At 42.5% G+C, this 27809-nt stretch overlaps 1 protein-coding gene and 1 long non-coding RNA gene across 3 annotated transcripts in view; one reads left to right on the top strand and one right to left on the bottom strand.

The window, feature by feature from the left end:
- The window catches only part of ror1 (receptor tyrosine kinase-like orphan receptor 1), a 140293-nt gene that overhangs the window by 76531 nt on the left and 35953 nt on the right, over positions 1 to 27809 (bottom strand). The window lies entirely within an intron of this gene.
- The window catches only part of LOC144062774 (uncharacterized), a 37659-nt gene that overhangs the window by 8207 nt on the left and 1643 nt on the right, over positions 1 to 27809 (top strand). For both annotated transcript variants that reach the window (XR_013296443.1, XR_013296442.1), the window contains exons 2-6: positions 19605 to 19659; positions 20004 to 20096; positions 20254 to 20346; positions 25791 to 25936; positions 27733 to 27793. This is a non-coding gene — a long non-coding RNA (uncharacterized LOC144062774). The remainder of the gene's footprint in view (positions 1 to 19604; positions 19660 to 20003; positions 20097 to 20253; positions 20347 to 25790; positions 25937 to 27732; positions 27794 to 27809) is intronic.

Raw genomic sequence — 27809 nt, 5'->3', positions numbered from 1 at the left:
CCAGACTGTTTTATTCATCTCACCTAACTGTTGAAAATTCCACAACATTCCCCAAAACATTCCCTCGCAATTTTTTGTTGCACCTTAAAACCGTGACTGTTGTTTTGGCAAACTCAAAATGAGTTACTGGTTGTCTTTGAAGCAGAGAAGTCAATAAAATTCAGCTTATGGTGCTTTACACAACGTTTCAATGTATTTGTACATGTTAGATTTATACAGGGAGTCCTTGACTTACGGCCGAGTTCTGTTTCTACGCTGGCAATATAACCCAAATTTCGACTTAAGTCGGATTTCCTTGTAAAAGTTGATATTTACATCAAAATACTTTGCACAATAATAAAAAAAACTATATATTTACAGGACCCGGAAGAGCTGGAACGAATATTTCATGTTTCCGCACGGACATTCACTGCTGACGGACGGCACAGTGGAGCTAATTCAAACTTAAACACGGAAATGTGACACACGTGATGGCGAGCCGACCGGCTGATGGACGTCCGTTACAACAATATAACTTTAAACAACTTTAAAATGGCATGGCATTACTGTAGGAAATTAACGAAAAAGAAGGTGCTACGGACGAGGCAAGGATGCCGTAAAGTTGAAACGACATAGGTCACGTATCTTGAGGACTCTCTGTAGTAGGATTTCAAAGTATATTTGTATACTATTCAAGTTAATTTGACAAACTATTATTGTCTTACTTATCGGTTATCGACATCGGCACTTTCTAAATTACTGGTTTATCGGTATCGGTTGAATATAGCATTATCATGCATTCCTATTAAATATTTACTTCCCCACTGTAAGGTCATAGCAGGACAGAAATAGGATTTCATATGTACTAATGCAAAAGCAATCTTGTAGTCCATCCATGCAGAAACATTAATGTAATGTAGCAAGTTAGCAACAAGGTGTGTTGACAGCCGAAACAATCGCAAACGACTGTACGTACTGTAATGGGACCAGACACTTTGTCTCTTTTGACCAAGTGATAAAGTCATGCGCGAATCAGTCCCTAGTGTGTTTATTTTCATTCTAAAATCTCTTTAAAATGTCATAAAGAAATCTGCAGCAATAGAAGTAGAAGCAAAATTTACACTTGAGCCTCAGCTAAGTGGAAATGATTGACCTGAAATGAGGCACTCCATCACACATTGTATTAAAAAAACAAAAACAATTGCTTCTGGAAACCAACTGAAGCTGCTGTCAGACTTGACATCCCTCTGCATCTTTCATTTACTCAAATGCAAAGCTTGCCATGACTGGGCCGTATAGAAGCAGAGAGGCTGCTGCACGATTCAAACATGGAAGCATTGTCATTTCTTGTCAAAGGCCTGCGGATACGCCGCCGTCAGGAAGCACCATGGATAATAAGATGGAATAACTGACAAAGTCTGGTCATTCCCGGGCAGATTTATGACCAGTGGCTGACAGTGTATGCCGGCTGAGAGCAATAGAGCAAAATCACTGCATCTTAGTGATCGACATTCTGGCTTTCAGTCTTTATCATTGCCTGGAATTAATTAACTTTCTGCTTCTTTTTTTTCTTCAAAATTGTGGTGAAACCTGGAAGCAGTTCTCATCCAACACGTGCATTCCAGAGTTTTTAATGGCCCATTGAAAATGCATTTGAGAATTGAATTTTTTTTTGTGGCATTTCAACAAAACTCTTGGGACACAGTCTTTTAATAAATGGTTGGACTAGACTCGTAGTCATCATCCCAAGACAATTTGTACAGTTCCAACCAAGGCTCTTTTCTGTTCCAGCCTGAATGTGTCCCAAAGCACAAATCAATTTTCATAAAAACATGATTGGATACATTTGAGATGGAAGAACCCTGACTTCAACCCCGTTCCAAATTTAGTGAACAAGAACTAACATTTTTGATTCATCGGCCAATATCTGTTACCACGAACTTCTCAATGTTCTTCTGGACGAATGGTCAAACATTCTTAATAAACAATACCAATGTTTTACATGAGAAAAATCTCACAGCCACCACCAAACAAAAACGGCACAAAAGAATGAATAATGAAATGATTACCGGTACTCACAAATCTGATTAATTATTGTGAAATGTGTCCCTTTATAATTGAACACAATGCCGTGCCTGTTGCTATGCCACTGACATATACAGATGGATAAAAACATATTTGTAATGAATAAATAGACATTTTGGGACAAATTAACTGAAATCAGATCCCAATTCCCCCGGATTCCTGATAACCTCTCATGACACACTTGCTAAAAATCACTGTTGCAGTCACCCTTGCCAAAAGACTGGAAGTTCATACAACTTCATGGCCAAATGTCCCAAAACTCTAGAGTCTAGAGTATCTAAAAAGACCAAAAGAGGGGTGACAGACAATGTAAAGAGGCACATACTGTATTGTTTGATAAGATAAATGACAAATAGAAGATGCATGACTTTTAAAGGCAAACTCTTTGTCACACTGGTCAATTAACCTGCACCATGGGAGTTTGGGTTTAGGTGGGAAGACTGAGTGGAAAGAAGCAAGTCAAGAGGCTCATAAAAGTGGCATAGGCTCTTTAATTTTCACTTTTGCTGTTACATTTACAAGCTGCTGTGATAGAGAGAAGAAACAGGTGAGGAAAACAGGCAGGGTCGAGGCTCCAGCCAAAACGAGGCAGGCCCGTTTGTGAGTATTAATGAGCCAAAAGCAGCATAGTGTAGAATCACAAGTGGGGTTCTTGACACGTCTACGATAGGTCATTGGTGACTATGTCATGATTTGGGTCAGCTGGTGGGCTCCACCCACCATACACACCTGCTGCCCATCATGCCATCAGACCTCAATATAAGCCTGATGGACACAGCAAGGAGTGTCGGGTGATTACCTCGAGACGCTACTCTCCTGACCCGACTGGTTTCGCTCCCACAAGAATTTTCTCCTGCTTCTCATGACTTGCCTTTTTGCCGCCATCGAGCGTGATTTTGGTTTTGTTTGTTGTCCGCCTGTGAGCGTGATTTTGTGTTTGTTTTCGTCCGCCTGTGTGCGTGATTTTGAGTGTGTTTACTTTTGTCCGCCTGTGTGCGTGATTTTGAGTGTGTTTACTTTTGTCCGCCTGTGTGCGCGATTTTGTGTTTGCGATTATCGCCACATTAAATCAAAGTTGTCCGCATCCCTGCCGTGGCTCGCCTTCCTCACTGCATCTGGGTCCTCCCTTCTCAAGCCGTGACAGAATCACCCGACCAACTATGGACCCCGCAGATCCCAACAGCCCGCGCCAGGTCCTGGCCAGCCATGGACACTTGCTCGGCCGGCACGAGCAATACTTCCAGGATCTAAAGGAGGTGATGTCGGCACTAACTGCACAGATTGGATCGCTCACCTTAAAGATGGAGCGGAGACCGGAATCCACGGCCGCGGAAGACTCACGACCTGCCAGAGCGTCTCCTGTTTTCCCCACTTCCCGATCAGCAGGCAATCTTATCTTCCGGGAACCCAATATTCCGCATCCCCCCCGCTACGCTGGCGAGATTGGTGGGTGTGACCAGTTCCTTCATCAGTGTAGCCTGGTCCTGGACCAACAGCCGTACACCTTCCCGGACGACGGCTCCAGAGTTGCTTTTATTATGAGCTTGCTTTCCGGCCAGGCAGCATTATGGGCGATGGCGGCCAGCAAAACCAACCCGGAGCTCCGAGCCTCAGTTCCTGCCTTCCTGACTGAATTCCGTAATGTCTTCGACCACCCAGTAAGAGGGAAAGAAGCAGGCAGCCGCTTACTGGACTTCCAGCAAGCCGGCTCCTCCGTGGCGGAATTCTCCATCTCTTTCCGGGTTTTGGCCGCCGAGAGTGGTTACTGCGACGCGGCGCTGTGCGGAATTTTCCGGCAGGGACTAAACCCGCGGATTAAGGATGAGCTGGCGGCACGGGACGAGACGTCCACGCTGGAGGAGCTCATCGGCTTGGCCATCCGGTTGGATAACCGGTTGCGGGAGCGACGGCGGGAACGGGAGGAGGAGCGATGACCGGAGGCAGCGGAGACGTCTGCTCAGCCGGTGTCGGCCACGTCCGCGGGGCGCTTCGTCGACACCCCGCCTCCCAACGCTTCATGGCGACGCGCGCCTGCCAGAGATGGCGCGGAGCCTTTGCAGCTGGGAGGAGAGCGGCTCTCGGCAACGGAGCACACGGACCGGTGGAGACACCTAGCGGCCAAGTGTGGGAGGCGGCCTGAGAGACACAGGCACGTCGCACCTGTTCCAGCCCCAACCATCCCATTCCAACGTAACCCAAGGAGACTACTAGTCTCAGGAGAGATGACATGGGGGGGGGGGGGTAAACGCTAGGATGACGGCTCTGGTGGATTCAGGGTCGGATGAATGCATTATTGACCCGAGGATGGTGGACATCCTGAAATGCCCGGTGGTTGAACTCAAGAGAGCCAAGGAGATGCGCGACCTCGACGGGCGCACCCTGGGTGTGATTTCACACCGAACGGAGAGCCTACAGATGCGTCTATCGGGGAACCACGTGGAAACCGTTCAGTTCCTCATTATGCCATCCCGGTCGGCCCCAGTGGTCCTGGGCCTGACTTGGCTGGCCAGGCATAACCCGGACATTAACTGGGGCATTCCCAGGGTGGAGAGATGGAGTGTTTTCTGTCACTCGCATTGCCTGCAGTCAGCAGTGGATGATCACCGTGGCCCAGCCAAAGCCACGTTAGAGGAGATTAACCTGGATGAGGTACCGGCAGAATACCATGACTTGCGGGAGGTGTTTAGCAAGGACCGGGCCATGTCTCTCCCTCCACATCGACCTTATGACTGCGCAATAGAACTGGTTCCTGGGGCACCGCTGCCTGGTACACGCCTATATCAGATCGCCAAGCCGGAACGTCAAGCCCTCACGGAGTACCTCACCACGTCCCTGGCGGCCGGACTGATTCGGCCTTCCAAGTCACCGCTAGGGGCGGGGTTCTTCTTCGTGGAAAAGAAAGACAAGACCCTACGCCCGTGCATCGATTTCCGTGGTCTGAACGACATAACTATCAAGAACAAATATCCGTTGCCGCTAATGGACTCAGCGTTTGCTCCCTTACATTCAGCCACGGTATTCACCAAACTGGACCTTCGCAGTGCCTACCATCTAGTGAGGATAAGGGAGGGCGATGAGTGGAAGACAGCATTTAAAACACCTATTGGGCATTTTGAGTACTTGGTGATGCCGTTTGGCCTCTCAAACGCTCCCGCCGTGTTCCAGGGATTCATTAATGACGTCCTGCGCGACATGCTCAATCATTTTTGTTTTGTTTACCTGGACGACATTTTGATTTTTTCAAGAAATCAAACCGAACATCGACAACATGTTCGGCTGGTCCTGGAACGACTGCTGGAAAACCGGCTGTATGTAAAAGCCGAAAAATGTGAGTTTCACGCCAGTTCAGTCCAATTCCTCGGCTACATTGTGGAGAAGGGTCGATTGAGAGCCGACCCAGCGAAGATCCAGGCCGTGGTCGAGTGGCCCACTCCCACATCCAGGAAACACCTACAGAGGTTCCTTGGATTCGCAAACTTCTACCGTCGATTCGTTCGCAACTACAGCTTAAAAGCGGAACCACTAACAAGACTGACATCCACCAAAATTCCGTTTGTTTGGACCCAACAGGCAGAGGCCGCATTCGTCAATTTAAAAGTATTATTTTCGCGTTCCCCGGTGTTGACACACCCCGATGAGACTCTTCCCTTTATCGTCGAGGTCGACGCTTCAGAGACAGGAGTGGGGGCAGTGTTATCCCAACGGTCCCCGGAGGACCAGAGGCTACACCCATGCGCCTTCTTCTCGCGCCGGCTCAACCCGGCTGAGCGCAACTACGACGTGGGCAACCGGGAGCTGCTGGCCGTTATCCTTGCGTTGCAGGAGTGGCGGCACTGGCTGGAGGGCGCGGCGGAACCTTTCCAGATTTTTTCTGACCACAAAAACTTGGCGTACCTCCGGTCCGCCCGAAGGCTGAATCCCCGCCAGGCACGCTGGGCCCTGTTCCTAACCAGATTTAATTACACCATCACCTACCGACCAGGAGCCCGGAACACCAAGCCAGACGCCTTGTCCCGAATACACAGTCCAGCCGCCGAGGGGTCTCCACCCGAAACCATTGTCCCGGAGGACAGAGTATTGGGAGCCCTCCGGTGGGAAGTGGAGCGGAAGGTGGCGGATGCAGCGGACGACACGCAGACCCCGGTCGCGTGCCCTGAAGACAAGCTGTTCGTGCCCACACACCTTCGGCAGGAAGTACTGCAGTGGGGGCATGCGTCGAAGGTAGCATGTCACCCTGGGGTGGGGCGCACGCTGTCCTTGGTAGCACAGAGATTTTGGTGGCCTGGGCTGCGCAAGGACGTCCAGGACTATGTCACGTCCTGCACGGTGTGTGCCCGTAATAAGTCCTCCCGCCTGAAGCCAGCCGGCCAGCTCCGACCCCTGCCCATTCCCCACCGTCCTTGGTCGCATGTGGCCCTGGATTTCATTACCGGACTACCTACTTCCAACGGGCGGTCGGTAATCCTGACGGTGGTGGACCGGTTTTCAAAGATGGCCCACTTTATCGCCCTGCCCAAATTGCCCACCTCGCTACAAACTGCGGATATCCTGATAAAAGACGTTTTCAGGATCCACGGGATTCCAGCGGACCTCGTCTCCGACAGGGGGCCCCAGTTCGTGTCCCGGGTCTACCACCCCCAATCCAATGGGCAGACGGAGCGTGCCAACCAGGATTTGGAGGCAGCGCTTCGATGTGTGTGCCATCAGCACCCTTCCTCGTGGGCGTCCCACCTCCCTTGGGTCGAATACGCCCACAACACTCTCGAGTGCTCGGCCACAGGCCTGTCCCCGTTCAACGCGGCCTGTGGCTATCAACCCCCCTTGTTTCCTTCCCAGGAGGGCGGTGTTGCCATTCCCTCAGTCCAGACCCACCTCCGCCGGGCTCGCAGGGTTTGGCAAGACACTAGGAAGGCCCTGTGCCGCACCTCGGACCGCAACAAGCGGCTCGCGGACAGGCACCGGGTTCCGGCACCGCTCTACCGACCGGGTCAGAAGGTGTGGCTCTCAACTAGGGACCTACAATTGGCGGGGAGTTCAAGGAAGCTGGGGCCGCGGTTCATCGGCCCGTTTGAGGTCAACGCTATGGTCAACCCGGTAGCGGTCCGGCTCAACCTGCCCCCTACTCTCAAGGTACACCCAGTGTTCCACACGTCCCTGCTTAAGCCTGTCTCTGCCAGCCCCTTGTGCCCGCCGACCGCGCCCCCGCCGCCTCCCCGGGTCGTGGGGGGGCAGCCGGTGTACACAGTAAGGGACATTCTGGACTCTCGAAAGCGGGGCAGAGGGTTTCAGTATCTGGTCGATTGGGAGGGGTACGGACCCGAAGACCGCCAGTGGGTTCCCCGCTCCTGGATATTGGACCAGTCCCTCGTTCGGGATTTCCATTTAGCATACCCATCGGCGCCGGGTGGTCCGCCTAGGGGCGTCGTTAAGGGGGGGGGTACTGTCATGATTTGGGTCAGCTGGTGGGCTCCACCCACCATACACACCTGCTGCCCATTATGCCATCAGACCTCAATATAAGCCTGATGGACACAGCAAGGAGTGTCGGGTGATTACCTCGAGACGCTACTCTCCTGACCCGACTGGTTTCGCTCCCACAAGAATTTTCTCCTGCTTCTCATGACTTGCCTTTTTGCCGCCATCGAGCGTGATTTTGGTTTTGTTTGTTGTCCGCCTGTGAGCGTGATTTTGTGTTTGTTTTCGTCCGCCTGTGTGCGTGATTTTGAGTGTGTTTACTTTTGTCCGCCTGTGTGCGCGATTTTGTGTTTGCGATTATCGCCACATTAAATCAAAGTTGTCCGCATCCCTGCCGTGGCTCGCCTTCCTCACTGCATCTGGGTCCTCCCTTCTCAAGCCGTGACAGACTACATGCCAACACGCCTGTGTCAAGATCAACAAATGAAGGTGGTAATAAAGTACATTACACAAATTTGTGACTTCACACTTTGACACGGCACGTTTCTGCTGAATGAGTAATGTGTATGCAAAGGCAACAGGACAATAAATCGACTTAATTGTGGCCTTTTTCAGCAGGCCAGAAAAAACATTTTATGTTTAAGAATGGCTTACAATCAACACCAGCACTGATACAGTCCTCATAAGGGCCTGATTTACTAAAAGGTCCAAAATAGTGGGTAGTAAATTGCATGTTCACACTAACAGATTGCACGTGCTGTTGATGGCCATGTTCTAAGATTAAGATGACCAACTGAATCATTTCCAACAGATTTGTCAACCGGTGTAGAAGTGGTAAAGACTAAAAGAATTGATTAGAAAATTCTGCTACTGGTTTATAAATAATAACTAATGGGTACTAAATACATAAAGGACATGCTAATTTAATATAAACCCTTACGGCTGTGAGGACTGCTGACTCGGGTCTATTAGTGGAGCCCATGATTCAAAGCAAACATGGTGAAGCAGTAATTAGCTGTTATGCTGCACACAAATAGAATAAGTTGTCAACGCAAATTAAGTCAGCCTCAAGCATAAGTGCTTTTAAATGCAAGTTAAAAAGTATGTTAATCCATCTTACTCAACTGTCTTTTCGTACTTTGAGAACGCTACTCTTTATTTCCTTCCTTTTATTACGTTACCATTTAATTTTAAGAATGTAATTCTACAGGCATGTTGTGGCTCTTTTCAGAGCCAGCTGACAATCAAGCACAATCTTGTACGTTATGATGCATTTGCACTTTGTCAGGTGTTTTCTCAGGTAGTTCGTACCAGCGATCCATAGCCAACCCTGTGTGAAACAAGAGCTCCTCTTGGAAAGCAGCCTGAGGGCATTTCAGTGCTAATAGATCTGCATTTGTGCTATCGGTCAATCAGAAGGTTCTTGTGGGTGGATGGCAAGACACTGATGTCACACTTGATACCTTCACAGCTGGGAAGTTCACTTTACTGCCACATGCTCACCCTAATCCCTAAGGGCAGTTGTTCTGACATTTGTCTTCTAAATTTTGCGTGCATATGTGAGAAAAAGGCAGTGCATGCATATGCACCACTTGCATTGTTGGTGTAGTGGAACCGGGGTATTGGTCTCGCTTACTATGATCTGCTTCTTAACTATGTTCTTTAGTATTATTTTACTTAAGGGATCTTTTGCTGGTCAGTTAGGGATGCAAATGTTTGTGAACGCTAATTAACGGCACTACTGTCTGAATCATTTTTTTTTTCTTCACCGTCTTTGTTAGCTTTAGGAGAACTCGTATCACAATTATTACACCTTTCCTGAATAAAAAAAAAACCTTACATGACCGAGCAGCAACATTCCTGCATTTTTAACAACATACAACTATGCACACAAACATTGCAGAAGAATAAAACCAAAAACACACACACATCACTGCATCATCTATTTACTTTGCACCCCATTGTTTTGTATGATGAATCAACTGAATGAATAATCATTGCCATCAGGAGTTTGTTTTATTTCTACAACTACAGTAAACAAGCACAAACAGGATGATATATTGCACAGGAACTGGGTGTTGAACCATGAGTCAGAATTGTGCAATGGCCATTCTTCGCCATCACTCTCGAGAGTGTGACAACTGAACCGCACAAGGATGTTGAATGCAACCCAAAGATTCCTAAATGAGTTTAGTTACGTCAGGTCCCATTGTAATTGAGTTAAGTCAATTTCTAGATAATGAATAATGAGATTCCCAAAACTCCTGTGAATAAACAAGCAGTGTCTAAGAACAATCAGTTGCTGAGTGTCATTGCCTGACATGACCTGACGTCTCAGGTTAGCTCGGAAGAGTGATGTGCAAGCTAAGAATAATCTGCAGTATTCCCAGTGAAAAATATACATTCTCTTAGCTCCCCAAAAACGTATAAATGCATTCCATTTTAAATATTACCAGTGTCCCAAAGACGTATTTATGCGTTTTTTTTTAACGTTTTATTTTATTTTATGCTATAGCATAAAGAAGGCTTTGATGCAAACTCTGAACTGAAGAGAACGGTTGAAGCAATGGTAGTTATTACAAAAAACGGGCAGCAGGTGGCAGTAGAGTATAAGAGATCAACCAGGGCCATGTTGCAACAAGCTGTTTTCCCCACAGTTTTTAACAGATTTGTGAATAATGATGAAACTGAGTTATATTCTAATGCTAATTGCTGCAAAACGGAAACAGGTACAAATATACTTTTTTTCCCTGATGAAAGAAGAGACTCTAATCTCTCTTTTGCTAGGTTCCATGTTTTTTTAGTTTTTTTTTTACAATATAACACAATATTCAGTGGCCTTTCAGAATCCGTTAAAATCCAGTAAAACAGCTGGGAGCAAAGGGGGTTGTTTCAGTGAAAATGTCTTGGAATGAATGAGTTAATAAATAAATAAATAAATAAACCACTCTCTTCATAAATCCTTAAGCATGTAACAGAAATAAAGAATAAAAGGGAACGCAACAAACCCAAATTCTGCAAAAAAAAACTCTTCCGAATCAAATTCACAAGCCAACTGTAACGAAACGTTTAACGAAAACGAAAACGAAAAGTAACTGCACTGGTGATCCGTCCAGGGAATAGTCTAAGATCTCCCAAACCCTAAACACGAGAAGCCAGTGACTCTCAAAGTGTGGTGCTAGTACCACTAGAGTTACTCAGGCTCACTTGAGTGGTACAGTTCAGTTGTATTTAACTTTCTAACTATATTTAGGCATAATGTTGACGTTCAAACTGTAACGCTTCACTGACTTGCAATAGTTACGCTATTTTAATGTTGGTCACTATGCTGGTACTTGTACAGTTCAGCATTTCTGTAGGTGGTATTTAGTGTAAAAGGTTTGAGAACAACTGCAATAAGCGATATAGAATGGATGGATGGCTCCTAATTTGAAACGTGATGTTCTCTACTCCTGAGAGAGTTAGGCAACCATTTGCTACTTTGAGTATAATGCTTAACTAACTTTTGTCTAAAACAGATCCTCTTTGAATGCCAGATGTTTTTTCCTTGATCACAGTTTGTGTGCAAGCATATTTGCCAAATGTATCACAATAAACTTGGACAGTAGTATCTAGTTCTCAAACTGTGTCCATGATTAGATCATAAGACAGGCAAAACTGGAGTTAACTGGAGTTGACAAAAAGTCTGCACACACAACCCTGTCCAAAGACATCATCAAAGAGGACATTTAATTGGAATTTAATTGGAATGTTTGTATGAGCTCGTGACATTGATACCGTTTATTAAACTGAATGACTTCCATCCATGCATTTATCCATGAACGGTCACACCCGATCAATCAAACTTGGACAGATGGACAGAATCGCGGCTGTCAGTGTGTGTATCGTTTTACTTGGCTCCACAGACATCACTCATTGCTTCCACTTCAACTAGCTGATATTAAAAGGGAAAGCACTCATGTTTAAATTTAATTAAGGAGACCACCGTCGAATCTAGTAATCGAGTAGCCATGATGGCAGCAGGACCAGTAATGTGACTAGAGATCTCTCAAATGTGAGGACAAGAATTGCAAATCCAGAAAGCGGAAGACAAATACAATAAGATGACAAAGATAACAAAAAGGGCACTAAGTAGGACCTACTTAGTAGGTCATGGTCAAACAAACCTAAACATGTGTGACAGACGTGTTTTTTTTGTTATGTACTGGTTTCATATTCCATTCCAATCCTACAAAACTAATGTATATTGCACAGTGAGTGCTGCCAATTGCCATGCACAGAAAGCTTTTCTGGAACTCAATTTTTTTTTTTTATGACCTCTCAGACACTAAAATTCATGATTATGATGTCCTTGTATGTTTTTGAAATCAAGGATGCATGCCTTGTAGCTTTCACAGCCATTTAGAACTTAATGCTTATGGCTCTCGGGTCGCAAGTTTCTGACTTTTCTTTTACATGCTTTAAATAGAAGTATATAGTATATTTCTCACTAGCCCACTGCAGTGGAAGGTAATCATTATTTACAGAATAAGGAAATAAACATTTGAAATAAGAACACATATTTAATACAAAAGTTAAATACACTGTGATGCACTTTTAAAACTTCTTTATCGCCAAAAACGTCAATTGACGCTAAGGACACGCCCAATGTATACCGCCAATAACGTCAACTACGTTTTTTTTCCCCCTCAATGGGCAGTGCAACATCTTGTGCAGCGCTGCTTGGGGTTGGGGAAATCCAAAAACACCCACTAACTATGGCCAGCAGATGGCAGAATTGTATCTCTTTTCAATGGGCTCCCGGGTATCAAATTACATGAAAACATAGTGGATCTTAGGAAATGGAATGTTTTCAAGGATGACGTGAATGATCAAAGTTATTGCCACATTAAATCTAATTCACAGAGTGTCACTAAACAAAAAATATTAGTCTCAAAGTCACTGTTGTGCAGAAAATGTATCTTTTCACAAAAAGCTTGTTTTCTTCTTATTTTTTCCCATTTTCGCTTGATGTCACTCAAATTACCTATTTTCAAATGCTAGAGGTAGAAACACTTTTTTTTCTAATGAAAGAATGGAGTCTAATATTTTATATAGTATCCACCATGTTTATGTAGTCAAAGCACACAGTATTCTGTTTGCCTTGAAAGATGAGTGAAAATGCTCAAAATCAGCTGGCACTGAAAGAGTTGTTTTTTTAGATAATGTTTGACAGTAAAAGAGTTAAAAACAGCAACCACTAGATAAAGTGCTGAACAAGAATAAAATGAATATTTTAATTTACTGTAATTATAGCATATGTATAAAAAAAAAAAACAAACTTGTAATACACTTAAAACAAGAGTAATGGGTTGGGCAAGACAAGAAAAGAGAAAATTTGGTTTTGCCAGATACCAAATAAAAATAACTAAGGCATATTGGTGAGTTAAAAGTAAAGCAAGTAAATCTTACTCTTATATTTTAAAAGAAGACAATGACAAATGTGTGATTATACTTCTGGAGATTGCTTGCGTTGTTACCGCTGAGCTGTTTTCGTATGGTTCACCAGCATAGGACAAACCAACTGTTTGCTTTACACAGCCGAGAGGGGAATAAAATGCTTGAGTTGTTACAGTATATTTGTTCATCATGAGCTGTTGAAAAATTTATTCCGCTGGGGGTTCAACTACATAACTTTTGTGCTAATTCAATCAAGTCTTGACGGAAAAATATATCCACATTGGCCCCATTATAAGATACACCTGCACAGTTGGGCTTAGTGGTGTAAACCTGCATCATTTCGTACTTAGAGCTATTTCTATAATGTTGGTTACCATAATTTTGGCACATAATGCCTTGTTCATAACTATCAGCATCATCTGTAAATGATGAATTTTTGATGGAGGTCTTGTACTGGATATTATTCAGTTGCATCTATCAAATGACATATCTAGTTTATATCAGCTGAACAAATGCCTCTAATGTTTTCTTTTTAAAGAGAGACGACTCATTTAGCCATTTTCAGCAGTAAGAAGTTAATATTTTGTCTATAATTAATTTGATAACTTCATTATTGTTCAAAACCTTTTTTAAAAACACATTTTGCCGCTTGCTGTCGACTGTAAATGACAATATATGTGCTCAGGGAACGACCAATTATGGCTCAATTTGCGATCACACATGACCAAACCCGTTACTTGAACTATGAGCACTTGTAATGTCATTTACAGCCGACAGGAAGTTGCAAAATGTGTTTTAAACGCATTAATTTTACATGAAAAACGATATAGTTTTCAAATTAATCATAGACAAAATATTAACTTTTTATTGCTGAAAATGGCCAAATGAGTCAAGTATCCCTTTAAACTGACCAATCAAATATTACAGAAAACAGAGATGAGGGAGTGAAATCGTTCACAAAGAAAAAGGACAAAGAAGGCTGTGGAGATAAAGATGTTTCAAAGCTTTCATCTATCTGCTATCTGGTCATCACATCAGATCTCTCTGCAACAGGTCAGCTTCAGTCACATATGCCTGCATGTACACAACATTTCTTGGATTCCAGCATTTGTGTGTGTTCAACAGAAGATAAGGAGAGGGTGCAAAACAGGAACCATCACAATTATGTATGGCACCAAATGTCTAAACTCATCTTCAAAAGACTGTCATTCAAGATTCAGAATTTCCACTTGCTTCAGTTATAGAGCGCCTAACCCGATCAGCAGCCTGTATAAAGTTTTTTTCCTTCTTTTTCCCAAAACAATGGTGTAAAATATTGTGCAATATAATGCTCTAGTGGTGAATGATTTAAAAAGATGGATGGAAAGAGTGAGGCATTCAGGTAATGAGTGTTGAGTAGTTGTTGATGCAGCACAGAAGTCCATGATGCCCATTTTCACACTGCGCTTAATAGGGACAAGAAGGGACAATACGCTCGTATGGACAGAGGTTCAATTCAATTTGCAATGACACTGTGTGTATGTGTGTCTTACGCTTGTTGGAGACACAACAGTCGAGGGACTTGAAACGGAAAAACTAGTGAAATGTGAATACGCCAACAGTATCACAAAAACAAACAAGGAAATTATGCATGTAGTGGGAGTGTTTATTGCTAAAAAAAAAAAATGCAGCTACTTTCCTGTGGTTGGAGATGTGTTTTGGTCACTTAATGAAAACACACAACGCAGTGATGCCGAGTCCGTGAAATTTTCAATGGCATTTTGAGTTTGGATTAACCATGGGGCGACTGGTGATGTCTGCAGAGCAACAACACCGGCAGCATCATAACTTCTGTAGTGCACTACTACATATTATCTTTTGTAACAAAAAGGTGCTTAGTTCTGGGTATATTATGGTAATCTATCATGATCAACAGATTTAACTTATTTAATGCATAATAACAACATTAGCAGGAGACTAGTTGATAAAACAACACATTGAAAGAATGTATTTGCTAACTGAGAAAGAAGAGGTTAGAAGGTAAATTGATCAAACGCAATTAATTAGTGGTGAAACAAGTCCTTGAGTAATTTGAGAACCCTGGTTGAAAAAAAATGTTCAAGGCATTTTTTCCTGCCTCGGATGCCTGCTTATTTACGTGTACTGTATACTCTCAGAAAGAAGTAGTTTGCAACAATTTTTCATACTACTACTCACTCGGTGGCAAGGCCAACTACAAAATAAACTTTACTAAATAATATATGGACGTGTCTTGGAATGCTTTTATTTTGAATTTGTTCCCAGCAGAGTGTCGCAGCATAATGGCTGACTTGTCTCAGCTTTCAGTCTTTAGGTTGTTTATATTTACCATCACAGACGGCACAACAATACTTCTTAACTCTTTTTTTTTTCTTTCTCTGGTGAGAGGGATTTCTTTGTCGACCTCGAGGGACTTCCAGATAGATTACCATCACAAACTGTTGCTACCAACAACAACAACAACATGACACGTCCTGAAATCATATTCAATCGCCAATTAAGTCCTTCACTCCCATCCATTTTCACTGAAGCAACCCCTTTCGCCCCCGGCTATTTTACTGGATTTTGACAGATTTTGCAAGGCCCACAGAATATTGTGTTCTATTGCTATAAAAACATGGAACCTACTAAACGAAAGATTAGAGTCTCTTCTTTTATCAGGAAAAAAAAGTATGTTTCTGTTTCCGTTTTGCAGCAATTAGCATTAGAATATAGCTCAGTTACATCATTATTCACAAATCTGTTTCAAACTGTGGGGAAACCAGATTTGTTTCAACATGGTCCTGGTTGATCTCTTATACTCTGCTACCACCTGCTGGCCATTTTTATAATAAGTAACATTGCCATTACCATTCTCTTCAGTTCAGAGGATGCATCAAACCTTCTGTATACTCTAGCATAAAAAAAAAACTATTAAAAAAGTATATCTGGTTCGGATGCCTCCTGGACGCCTCCCTGCAGAGATGTCCCGGGCATGTCCCACTGGCGGGACGACCAAGGACACGCTGGAGAGACTAAGTCTCTCGGCTGGCCTGGGAACGTCTTGGGATCCCGCCGGAGGAGCTGGTTGAAGTGGCTGGGGACAGGGAAGTCTGGGTTTCCCTCATAAAACTGCTGCCCCCGCAACCCGACCCCGGATAAGCGGTAGTAAATGGATGGATGGATGGAGACAAAGGTGGTACCAAACAAAGAGTTGTAGCAATAGTACAAACCACAATAGTAGTGGTGTGTGACAAAAATCACTGTTCACTTCTTACAAGCCAGTAAACCTAAAAACTATGCTACACCTACAATTACGTTGCATGTTCTTTTTGTGTCTAGAAAGTAAAATAAGATGAACTTAAGTGGCCCCTTCACAAAGAACTCTTTTATCTGTGTGTCTTGCCCCCTTTGCTGACCTTTCTGCTTCCCAAGTCTCCGTTTAATGCTGCTCCTATCTATTTTGTCTTTATCTCCATCTACTCCCTTAGTTAATATCAGTCCCAAGCACACAGTCTCTTCCCCTCAGGCCTGTTAGCTGGTTTGCTTACACAATCGGCATGTCACCAGCGCGCCAACCTCCACTTAACTAGTGACCTCAGCGCTGACGGGGGTGATCTGACTGTCTGGTCAAAGGGAGGACATTAAGAGCCATGCGGAAATGTGAAGCTGCCCACTGCAGGTTAGCTGGGGTCGGTAATCTGTGCAGTGCCAAAAATTACAATATAGTTGAAAGGATTTCCTTGATTTTCCTGAGGCTTGCCTTGAGCCATCTGACAGATGACAACCACCGGTATAAATCACTCTCGAGTACGGGTAGTTTGTGCATTTTGAGGGCCGGTGTCCAAGTGAGTAAATGAAGAGAAAGAAAAAGGAATAACAGCCAACTTTAGATGACTTCCTCTATGTTAGTGGTGAGGAAAAAGGGCCTAAAAATATGTTGTTTTTTTTAACTTTGCAGTGCTAAAAAAAACAACTAATGGATGTTTACAACAGATTTAACAACAAAAACAAACCTTGCTTGCTGCATGGAGACATATGCTGCAATGAATCACTGTTTTACCTTCGATCTTACAAACTAACAGAATAACCACCAGTTGAGTGAATTACATCGTTGGATGTGCCAATTGGCAGCACGGCTGCTTTGATGTCTGGAGTCCATTGAATCAACATGTGGGATGCTGTTCTTTGAACGCAACTATGGTCTATAAAAGAAGGCAAATATTAGATCAGAAAAAGCTGTAAAAACTGAAGACTTTGGGTTAGGGTTAACCTTAACCATAAGAGTAGAAATTATAATAAACTGTTTTCTATACTAATGGTACAAACTATCTGATTCCAACCTCTGCTAGTTTTTTCCTCAATGGGATGAGGAGTTGCAGGAGTACAGGAGGGGGGTATTAATCACTGACAAGACCGCTGAGGTCAGCAATAGTTCACTGGCTAGGACACACAGTAAAAAAAAGACTGAGTGGATACGAGGACGACTGAGCCAGAGAGGGCAAGAAAAAGCAAACAGAAAAAACACACTTGTGGCTCTCTGCCTGTTCTCATTACATGAGAATTCCCTCACCACATGGATATTGCATCATCTCAGACTTCCTCTGTATTTCAACGTACCATTCCAACATGTTTATGTAGCTGTGATGAGAGTTTATGCAACAACACAATTCCACTTTCTTGGGATAATTTTCATAGAACCAAATTCAGTGCAAACACACTTGATGGTAAGGCTTGATGATTGCGTTTGCAAGATTACAATCCACACTTCCATCCATTTTTATACCACTTATACTGTTGATGTTGGTGAACATTGCCATGAAAGTAATCCGATTTTTTTTAAAGTCCATCCTTTCAAATATCTTTAACAAAAGAATGGTAAAGAAGACACAGCAAATATTCTCTTTTCAGGATATACATTTTTGACTTCCGGTAGGCAATATCGAGCCTGTAATAAGCGAAGTGCACATTACTTTTACGCATGCGTGAAAATCAAGTTGAAAAAAAAAAGCATGGCTACCAAAATAGCCGTCATTTGAACATTCGACATTAGAGTGCTGAAATTGTTTTTGCGTAACTGTACATCTTAAATCTTGCAAGCATTGTTTAAACAGCTTTCAGCCTCACGTGACAAAACAGGTGCACTTTATGCCATTTTTTACTGTCCTAATAGAGTTTATAGACAAAAAAAAAAAAAAAACGTCATTGCAAAGTTCGAGAAGACGGTTGTGTACACTTGTAAACCTTTGCTCACGCTTCACAATTTCCAATCAGAAAAGAAAGAGCCAAACTGATGTAAAAGAGGCTATAATGGAAAACTTCTTGAACGCAATTATTTTGTCAATATCCTGAAACCGAGGGAGCAGACGGAAGCCTAACGAAGCTTGATAGCAGACGTACGTGTAACCAAACTATTGGAGTGACGGTCATTTCAGCCCCAATGGACCCCATCAGTAAAGAAAGATCCTACCCGTCTCTTCCTTCACGTTCTGGTTTCCATCCTTGGTCCGACTCCAGTTAAAGTGCACAAATGAAGACAAATATTAAGCACTTAAATAAGCTTAATTGTAGTGTACAGTAACGGCACGCTACTATGTATGTTTAAAATAGCATAAATAAAAAAACATCAACTTTCCAATGGTTGGATTGGTCCAAATCAAAGCTTCCCCGTTAGACCCCATTAGTTTTTAATGAAAAGATGGTAGCTGGCGACTAGCCGGCCTACCCAAAATGAACTGCGCTGTTGAGATGCGCACTTCGTTACATACGTCCCAATTTTGGCTGGGGCAGTTCTGCTTTTAAGGGTCCCGCATTTCGGCTGATTTCACCAACCTCATTGTTTTGTCCCGCTATTATGCGGGTCTCGTCCCGGCGTCCCACTTTTTGCCATGTCGATGTCAACTATACAGTTGTTATAGTGATTCATAAGATAAACCCATTAAAAGTAATTTTAACTGTAAATTCCTTTCCAATTACTCATTCCCATCCACATCTAATCGGTAGCAGGACGGACTTACTTAGTAGGTGGTGACGGGAACTACAACTACTTCCTGCGTTCGCATCTAAGAATCATGGGAAATATAGTCGTACTATCCACTACGGTCACTGGTCAAAAAATGCTAGTTGAGCGATATATATCCAATGTTACAATGCGTAAGCAGCGGCACAGGGGTAAAGGCACAGCCAGCTTCCAATAGCTGTCGAGACCGAGCAAAAAAGGTTCAATCATGGTGAGTGCATTGACCTGTTTAGCGCTGTTGAACACTGAAACCAAGATAGTGTTTAACATTAGTGATTGATACGCATTGGCCGTCTGTGCAATCAAACACGTTTTTGTGTTAGCACAAGTGTTGATCTTTGAAAAGGTTTTAATCTCATCGTTTAGAATCATGTAGTCCCATGTCTTATTTTTAAACTTCCACTTGTGGACAGTATGACTTCAGAATGCATTTATATGTATTTGTACATTTTGTATCAGATGTTGTGCGCGGAAGAGTATGTGTATAGTGGTTCCAGCCTCTTCACTGATGTCCAAGAAAAAATTCCTCTAGGTGGACAATGATGTTTATTCTGATGCTGAAGTGTAGCCATCTGGTTGCTGTGAAGATCAATGTTCAGTGTGTCTAAAAGATGAATTGTATCTCCCCATTGAGGTGTTCTGATTCCAATTCCAGCGTTTTTGTTTGCAGCGGTGCACTTTGAACAGAGGAAGCCCTACCACAACCTGGCCTGATTTAGGACAACGTAAGTAGATAATTTATTACATGTGCTCTTTGTATTTTGCAGAAAGCTTATTTTAAAAGAAAGGATTTTTCCTCCCAAACATGTTTTATCATGTTGCTCATTCTTCTCCAAAGGGAATTACGAGGCAGAATCACCAGTGGACGTAGCATGCTTACTCAGGCAATTTTTAATTTATATTTTATTTTTTTTATACTGTATTCATGAAAGTAACAGCAAAGTAGAAACACATTGAAAGCATATTTCCATGTTGGAATGCAACAGTTTCCTTTAATTTCTGGACCTTGTTAAGCTTTGTTACAGTTTCAAACAATATTCAGGTCACTGTGTTTTCTCTCTTCCCCCAGGAGTGTGGCAGGTCCTGGATCAGTGATCACAGGCCAGAAAAAGCTGCCTCTAATTGGAAAGGAGGCTCAGAATTTTCATGCAGACATTGAAAAGTAGGTGTTAGTTAAATCTATCACACACTCACATATACAGTATTGAGTACTCTATGGGGCCCATATTTGAGTACCTTCAGTAAAGCTACTGGAAATGTATGGCCCCAAATAAATAACATGCTGATAGTTACCGGATGTCCGCTGTTTTATTTTACAGTTCTAGATCCATTTTGTGGGGCACCACGACGACCAAGTGGTTGTGGGTTCAAATCTGGGCTCTGGCCTTCCTGTTCTCCACGTGCATGAGTGGGTAGGTTTACTGAAGACTAAACCGTCTGTAGGTGTGAATGGGGCTGTTTGTTTATTTTTGCCCTGCTATTATGGCTCCAGTACACCCCTAACCCGAGTGAGGATAAGCAGTACAGAGAATGAATGAATGGATCTATTCTGCGTAATTTGAGTTATTCTGTAACACTCATCATTTACAAGCGGCAAGTGATTGAGTGCAGAGTGCAAGCAAAATGAAGCAGACTTCACTAGAATGGTTTAATCTCCACTGAAATGGTTTTGTTCAATAGAAATGTTAAATAGCAATATTCATCAAAGTCTTCTCAAGTAAGAAGTCCCAAGAGAAAGACACTCAGACGCTTTGATTACAAGTAAAGGGAGCCATAAAAGGTAAAAACACACCATTATACCAAACTACTGGTTTGGGTTGCTTGCAAGTGTCACCAATGAAAAATTACCACTGTTACAGATCAGCTACTTACAAAGTTGACACTGTGCAATCCAGGTAGGGATTAAAAATATACCATCAAACTGCAAAAAAAAAAAAAAAAAAAACTGAGGACAGAAAAGTGGGTGCACATTTGAGCTGGTGTAAATTAGGCTCATTTCACCCATTTTACCCTGTATGCTACCATATTAGACATTGATATCCAGTCCAGGTCATTGCTTTGACATGTTGCATGCGTAAACACGTATTCAAGTATTGCCCTAATTTAGATGGCACATCTAACCATCTCAGGTTTCATATTCTTACTTCAAGAAAGAAGAAAAAAGACAGTCATTGGTGTAAGTGACTGGCAAACACAACCTGGCTGTGCACTTTACAGCAGTGTACAATTGTCGCATTTGCGACGTGTGTTCATTTAAGAAACTGAGTATGAGCAATAACTACATGTACAAAAAAAAGGGTATATTTTGCACTGATCCATTCATTTTTGGAAGGCGCAACACCAATAGAAAAACTCATATTGATTGTTTATTAGTGTTTTTTGAATAATTTTTGCGGGTTTAAATTCCCCCTCCCCCCAATGCATTTCTGTGGCCGTCAGTTATGCGTAGATTTTCGCTATTCATGGTCTGGTTCGGGCCCTAAATCGCATGAACAGCGTGGGTCCATTATATAATATACAAAGACATAATTAGAGGTTGATGACGATGGCGACCAAAAGACATGAATGACATCATCAGTAGCATATTGCGTGTCCTCGCAAGAATGCTCCGAAATGCATTTTAGGACTTAGCCACTACTCACCCCCTGGTGATTTTGTGAGTTTGACCCTTTACAAAGAAAGGAACGGTCTATAATTTTCATGGTAGGTTCATCTTAACAGTGAGAGACAGAATATTAAAAAAAATCCCAGGAAATCACATTATATTAATTTTAAACATTTATTTGTCTTTTATTGAGGAAAATAAGTATTTCACCCCCTACCAACCAGCAAGAATTCTGGCTCCTACAGACCGGTCATGTGACCAGGAGGCACACACATTAGTCCTCTTACTTAATTGGTATTCCTAATTAAGTTCCCGTTACCTGTATAAAAACACACCTGTTCACAGAATCAATCAATGCATCAGATTCCAACCTCTCCACAATGGGCAAGACCAAAGAGCTGTCTAAGGACGTCAGGGACAAGATTGTAGACCTGCACAAGGCTGGAATGGGCTACAAGACCATTAGCAAGCAGCTGGGTGAAAAGGAGTCAACTGTTGGTGCGATAGTTAGAAAATGGAAGACACACCAATTGACCATCAATCTCCCTCGGTCTGGTGCTCCACGCAAGATCTCACCTCGTGGAGTGAACCGGATCATGAGAAAGGTGAGGAAACAACCCAGAACTACACGGCAGGAGCTTGTTGATGATATCAAGGCAGCTGGGACCACAGTCACCAAGATGACCATTGGTAACACACTACGCCGTAATGGATTGAAATCCTGTAGTGCCCGCAAGGTCCCCCTGCTCAAGAAGGCACATGTACAGGCCCGTCTGAAGTTTGCCAATGAGCACCTGGATGATTCAGAGGAGGCTTGGGAGAAAGTGCTGTGGTCAGATGAGACTAAAATCGAGCTCTTTGGCATCAACTCGACTCGCCGTGTTTGGAGGGCGAAAAAAGCTGACTTTGACCCCAAGAACACCATCCCCACCATCAAGCATGGTGGTGGAAACATTATGTTTTGGGGCTGTTTCTCTGCTAAGGGTACAGGACGACTTCACCGGATCGAGGGGAGGATGAATGGGGCCATGTACCGGGAAATCTTGGGTGAGAACCTCCTTCCCTCAGCCAGGATATTGAAAATGGGTCGTGGATGGGTGTTTCAGCATGACAATGACCCAAAACATACAGCAAAGGCAACAAAGGAGTGGCTCAAGAAGAAGCACATTAAGGTTATGGAGTGGCCTAGTCAGTCTCCAGACCTTAATCCTATAGAGAACTTGTGGAGGGAGCTGAAGCTTCGAGTTGCCAAGCAACAGCCTCGAAATCTTCAGGATTTGGAGAGGATCTGCAAAGAGGAGTGGGCCACAATCCCTCCTGGGATCTGCGCAAACTTGGTGACCAACTACAAGAAACGTCTGACCGCTGTGCTTGCCAACAAGGGTTTCTCCACCAAGTACTGAGTCATGTTTGCTAGGGGGTGAAATACTTATTTTCCTCAATAAAAGACAAATAAATGTTTAAAATTAATATAATGTGATTTCCTGGGATTTTTTTTAATATTCTGTCTCTCACTGTTAAGATGAACCTACCATGAAAATTATAGACCGTTCCTTTCTTTGTAAAGGGTCAAACTCACAAAATCACCAGGGGGTGAAATACTTCTTTTCCTCACTGTATATACGCAATGTTAAAACATTAAGAATCTGCTGCAGATTCCCTGAAACCGTTTCCATGTGGATGGACTCTTCAAGTAGGCTGATCCTGTTAAAGGCCAACCGACCTTGCCTGAGGATCTAAGCGGAGGTTGATGAGGGGAACAGGGCCCTGGAGAAGAGAATCTCGATGGCTACAGTATGCAGGGGCCGTAAAAAGACCATAAAAAGGGGTCAAGCAGAGGGAAGGCTAAGAAGTCTGGGAAAACACACACACACACACACGCGCATACACACAACATCCTGACTACTCTCATTCGCATTCCAAGTGCCCTTGCCAGCAGGTCTCTGTCTTTTTGTTTTTAAAGCAAATAATAAATTGTCATCATATATTGCATATCACTAAGCCGAGAGTCAAAACAAAACCAATTTACAGTATTCACCCAAAACGAGTCAATTTCTTTGACCATAGAAAATGTCGGATGGCGAAAGAACATACAGTATTTGATTACAGGCATGAAATAAGAGCACTTTCTTGCTTTTGTTGCTTCACACATTGAAGCAAATATCAAAAATATCCCTCAAATATCACAGAACTTTCCTCTAACCTAATTTGTGAAGTCCAATTTAGAAAACGCATAACTTTTGGGATTTTCTGGAATTAGGGGGAACAAGAAGAAAATTCCACCCAAATAATAATAATAATAATAATAATAATAAAGATCATCTCTGACAGCCCATTTTATAATTCCAACACGCAAAGGAAGATGTTGCTTATCTAAAATGGGAGTGTTCATCTTAAGAAAGATCTCGGTGGAGTGATGGCTGACCTATGCCTTGCCCACTCATCCATCATGCTTGGTGCCCCCCCTCAGTGTTTAAATCCTCTGCCTTTGCCTCCCTCTGTCTCAGTCCATCCTTCCCACATGGAGATCTGCAGTTTGATAAATGCTACTACTCCATTATCCCTGACAGCCCTTTCTCCATTTTACTTCTTTCATCTCTCCCACCAACCCCCATGCATTCCTTTCCCGTTCATCCTCAGTCTCTGTCTAGCTGTGATTACACATAATCTATCCCATACATATGATGTGTGGCCACGGTGACGGAGATTACATGCAGATGAGGCATTCGGACATCCTAGAGAATAGAAATAAATAGAAATGAGACTTCAGGATTTGCGTGAACTGGTTCTCTTGTATTTTGTATTTTGGTTTATTGTCTATATTTCACAACAATTGCATTAAAACTCCAAAGCAACCACGTTTCAGATTTGGTCCAATTTGGATTCAAATCCCAGCAGAGCATTACTGTACGTCACACATGCCAAAAAATATGGGATCCTACATTTTAATAAACATTTACGATTTCCCAAATTTGACTTTACAAGCTTGTGGTTCAAAGACTACAGGGTTACAACTCAACAGTTGGAAATGATTTTCCAGAACAACAATATTTTTAAATAATTTTAATAGCCGCATGGTGTGTAATCATGCAGATGAGCACATATTGTATTCCATGGTAAGCCAGTGTATAACGGAGACATTAACTAACACAATAAAACAAGAGTAATGTCATATTAATAATTAACCCAACTGACCTGTGAGAGGCAGCATGGTGCCACAGGCTAGCTGCTAACTTATCAGGTAAATAAATTGCAGTAGCAGTTTATCGCCAACATATCTACTTGTCATTTCTATGGTGATGAATGACTGAGTGGGTGGGGGTGGATGCTTCATGCAAACTCTCAACTCAACTACCGGTAGTTGTTCCTCCATTTGAGATGTTCGGCACCAGTGTAAGCTTCTGATTCTGTTCCACATCATGCAACAGGATTTTTTTTTTGTGAGTAAATATTGAAAATCTTTTTACCAGTTGGCCAAACTATTTTTGGACCCTTTTCAGAGTCATTTGATAATACTGACTTTGGTCATAAGTAGGTATGGGTAACGAGCCCTGGTATTAAACAGGCCCCAGAGTTAAATTATTAAAGACCAGAGTACTGATGAGCTCTACCCTTAACCGTTCTGTTAACTAAGAAATTACTCAGATTTATTTAAAAAAAAATTGGGGCTATAATCAAGATATTCGTCTAAGAAATATTATTACAGTCGGAAACAAGTGAGCTATCTCGCCCCACACCAAGTAAGAGTAATTGCTCTGATGGCTGGGTTTTTCAAAACAGTTATTTTTCCTGTAAATTATTGCTTTGTGTATTTATATTTACATTATTATTATTACTGTTGCTAGAGAATTGAATTTATAAAAGTAGAAAAAAAACAAAAACAAATTCTGCTAATGTTTTAGAATTTTTCACACACATTTTTTTTTTTTTTACCCAACCTTGATTGGAAGGGATGAATTTAGGCTCAAAATTGGCCAGTTGGTATATGCGTATATACGATATATAAGTAATTAAGAAACTAACTAGAAATAGAAAAGCGTCAATACCCATGCCATGCCATGCGGTACGGTGAAGTTTGACCAAAACACACTCTCAAATGACACTAATAGTTGGTGCTAGCCTATAGGTGACCTTTCCGATTTTTACAATTACAGTAAAAGTATCCACTACGGTGTAGTGTTTAGCTTAATGTAGTCCTTATGGAATAGAAAAAATAAAACCATTCTTTTATCTCTTCCACCACCACCTCAGGAAGTGCTCCTCTCACTCCCTGGATGAACTGGACTAAGATGACTGGCCCTGGTCCTGCTGCCTGACAAAGGAATGCTACATATGTGCAGCTGCGTGTAGACAAGCTTTACTAATTGGCCAGAGCCAGCCAGGCCTTCTAAGAATGGGTAATAGACTGGAAATGGGATGGGTGACAGAAATCAAATTAGTCCATGAGTCCTACTTACCCACACTGTGGCAGGGCTAGAGAAAAAAAAACTGTTTGGAGTTTATGTATAGTACTATATAACATACAACATGTCCACATGGAAAGTTGTGTGTATGTGTGTGTGTGTGTGTGTGTGTGTGGGGGGGGGGGGTTGTCCATGCATAATGAATTATTGTTTTTTTTTAAATGCACTAGTTGCAAGAAGACTATACTTCTGTTCTATCATTCAAACAAAGGGGGGGAAATGACTTATTTGAATCATTTAAAAAATGTTCCATTAAGAGGAAGTATTGTGAATGTTTTTCAAGGCCTTCCTCTAATTTATAATTTTTTTATTTCCAGTATATTTCCAGTAATTTCTTGTATTAGGGTTTTCTTCAAGTAGCATACATTTTAAGGCATCTTGTTGATAGCGCTTTAATGTGTACAGCAGGCTATATAACCAAATTGAATGTTCACTTGGTTACCGTATTTACCATGTTTAGACCTACTTTAGCAATGACAGCTGACATAAGGGCCTTTTAAACATCCATTTAAGGTCAGGAGAGTTACACTGCTATTGACACACTTTGCAAATGGCAGAGGGACGAAAGGCTTAGCCGAATGTTACAGCAATTATCACAGAGGTGAAGCCTGAGGTGCGTCTAATGCCCCTTTTCAACATCAAGGCACCAACACAACTCTTACAGCTCAATTTAGCTTGGTTTGGAGAGGTCGGTTTCCCACTCAGAAATGGTTGGAAACTACTAAATCCATGACTGATGAATTAGAACGCATCAGTGAGAAAAAATAAATGCTAGTAAACAACAAAATTGGTTTCAAACGGGTGGGCGATTCATTTTTCACAGGGGCCATGTGAGAAACTGAGATGGTCATCCAGGGCCATACCAACATGTATACCTCAAATGTGTCCCATATTAGAGGTAGGGTTAGTTGCATTAATACAAAGCCTTACATTGTAGTACGGTTTTAGGTTTAGGGGCTAAGTTTTAACAGTTTTCTACTAGTGTAGATTTGGTCATCTATGTTGCTAAATTTAGGAAAATGTAAAACTATATTATAAGCACTTCAGACACACATATTAACATTATATCACTAATCAACACAGGCTGTTGGGGTTGTGGATGAATTGGTAGTGGTTTGAATGGGGATTTGATGGGAATCAAATCCAAATGTTTGTACTCTAGTCCGAATGAAAATATGCAATACTGTTTTGTGTACTGTTCCTTGAATGTATAGAAATGTATACAGGGTAGCTAGGTAGTGTGCCTTCGTGGTGTGACGTCAAGCGGTTTGGTTCCTTCAGCCATAACTTGATACGCGTGTATGTGAATAAATCCACAGTTCAGCAGTAAGCCCATCTCGGCAGTGTATCTCTCACGCTGTCAAACATGGCAAAAAATGAAAGCCAGGCACCAACGTCTCTTCAGCTAGTTAGCTTTGGCCACAATACGGAAGGGGGATCTGTTTAATGTAAGTAATTTTAAACTAAAAAGTAAAACTTTTTGATTGTTTATTAGTTAAAACAGCAGCTTTCTTACTTACAGCTTACTACTGCTGCTGTACTTTCAAGTTCAATATAAGTGTGTGAATAAGTGAATGTGAGGCTTTTTAAAGCTCTTTGGGCACTCATTGTATGATGGATTACTGATGTACAGTATGTACATGCACTCCATTTACCATTTTAATTAAATTTGATTCTTTTTTCATCTCTTGTACTGTCATATTTGTTGTTTGTTTTTCTCAACTGCCAAGATCGCATCAAAGTCAGGAACCACCTAGGTCGGCCGGCACCGGACTGTCTTTGGCTTTAACGGTAACTCCATTAAAAT

This window comes from Vanacampus margaritifer, chromosome 13, assembly GCF_051991255.1.
Source record: "Vanacampus margaritifer isolate UIUO_Vmar chromosome 13, RoL_Vmar_1.0, whole genome shotgun sequence".
Taxonomy (NCBI): Eukaryota; Metazoa; Chordata; class Actinopteri; order Syngnathiformes; family Syngnathidae; genus Vanacampus; species Vanacampus margaritifer.
Note: the sequence above shows the minus strand (reverse complement) of the source record. Positions and strands in the feature narration are given on the sequence as shown.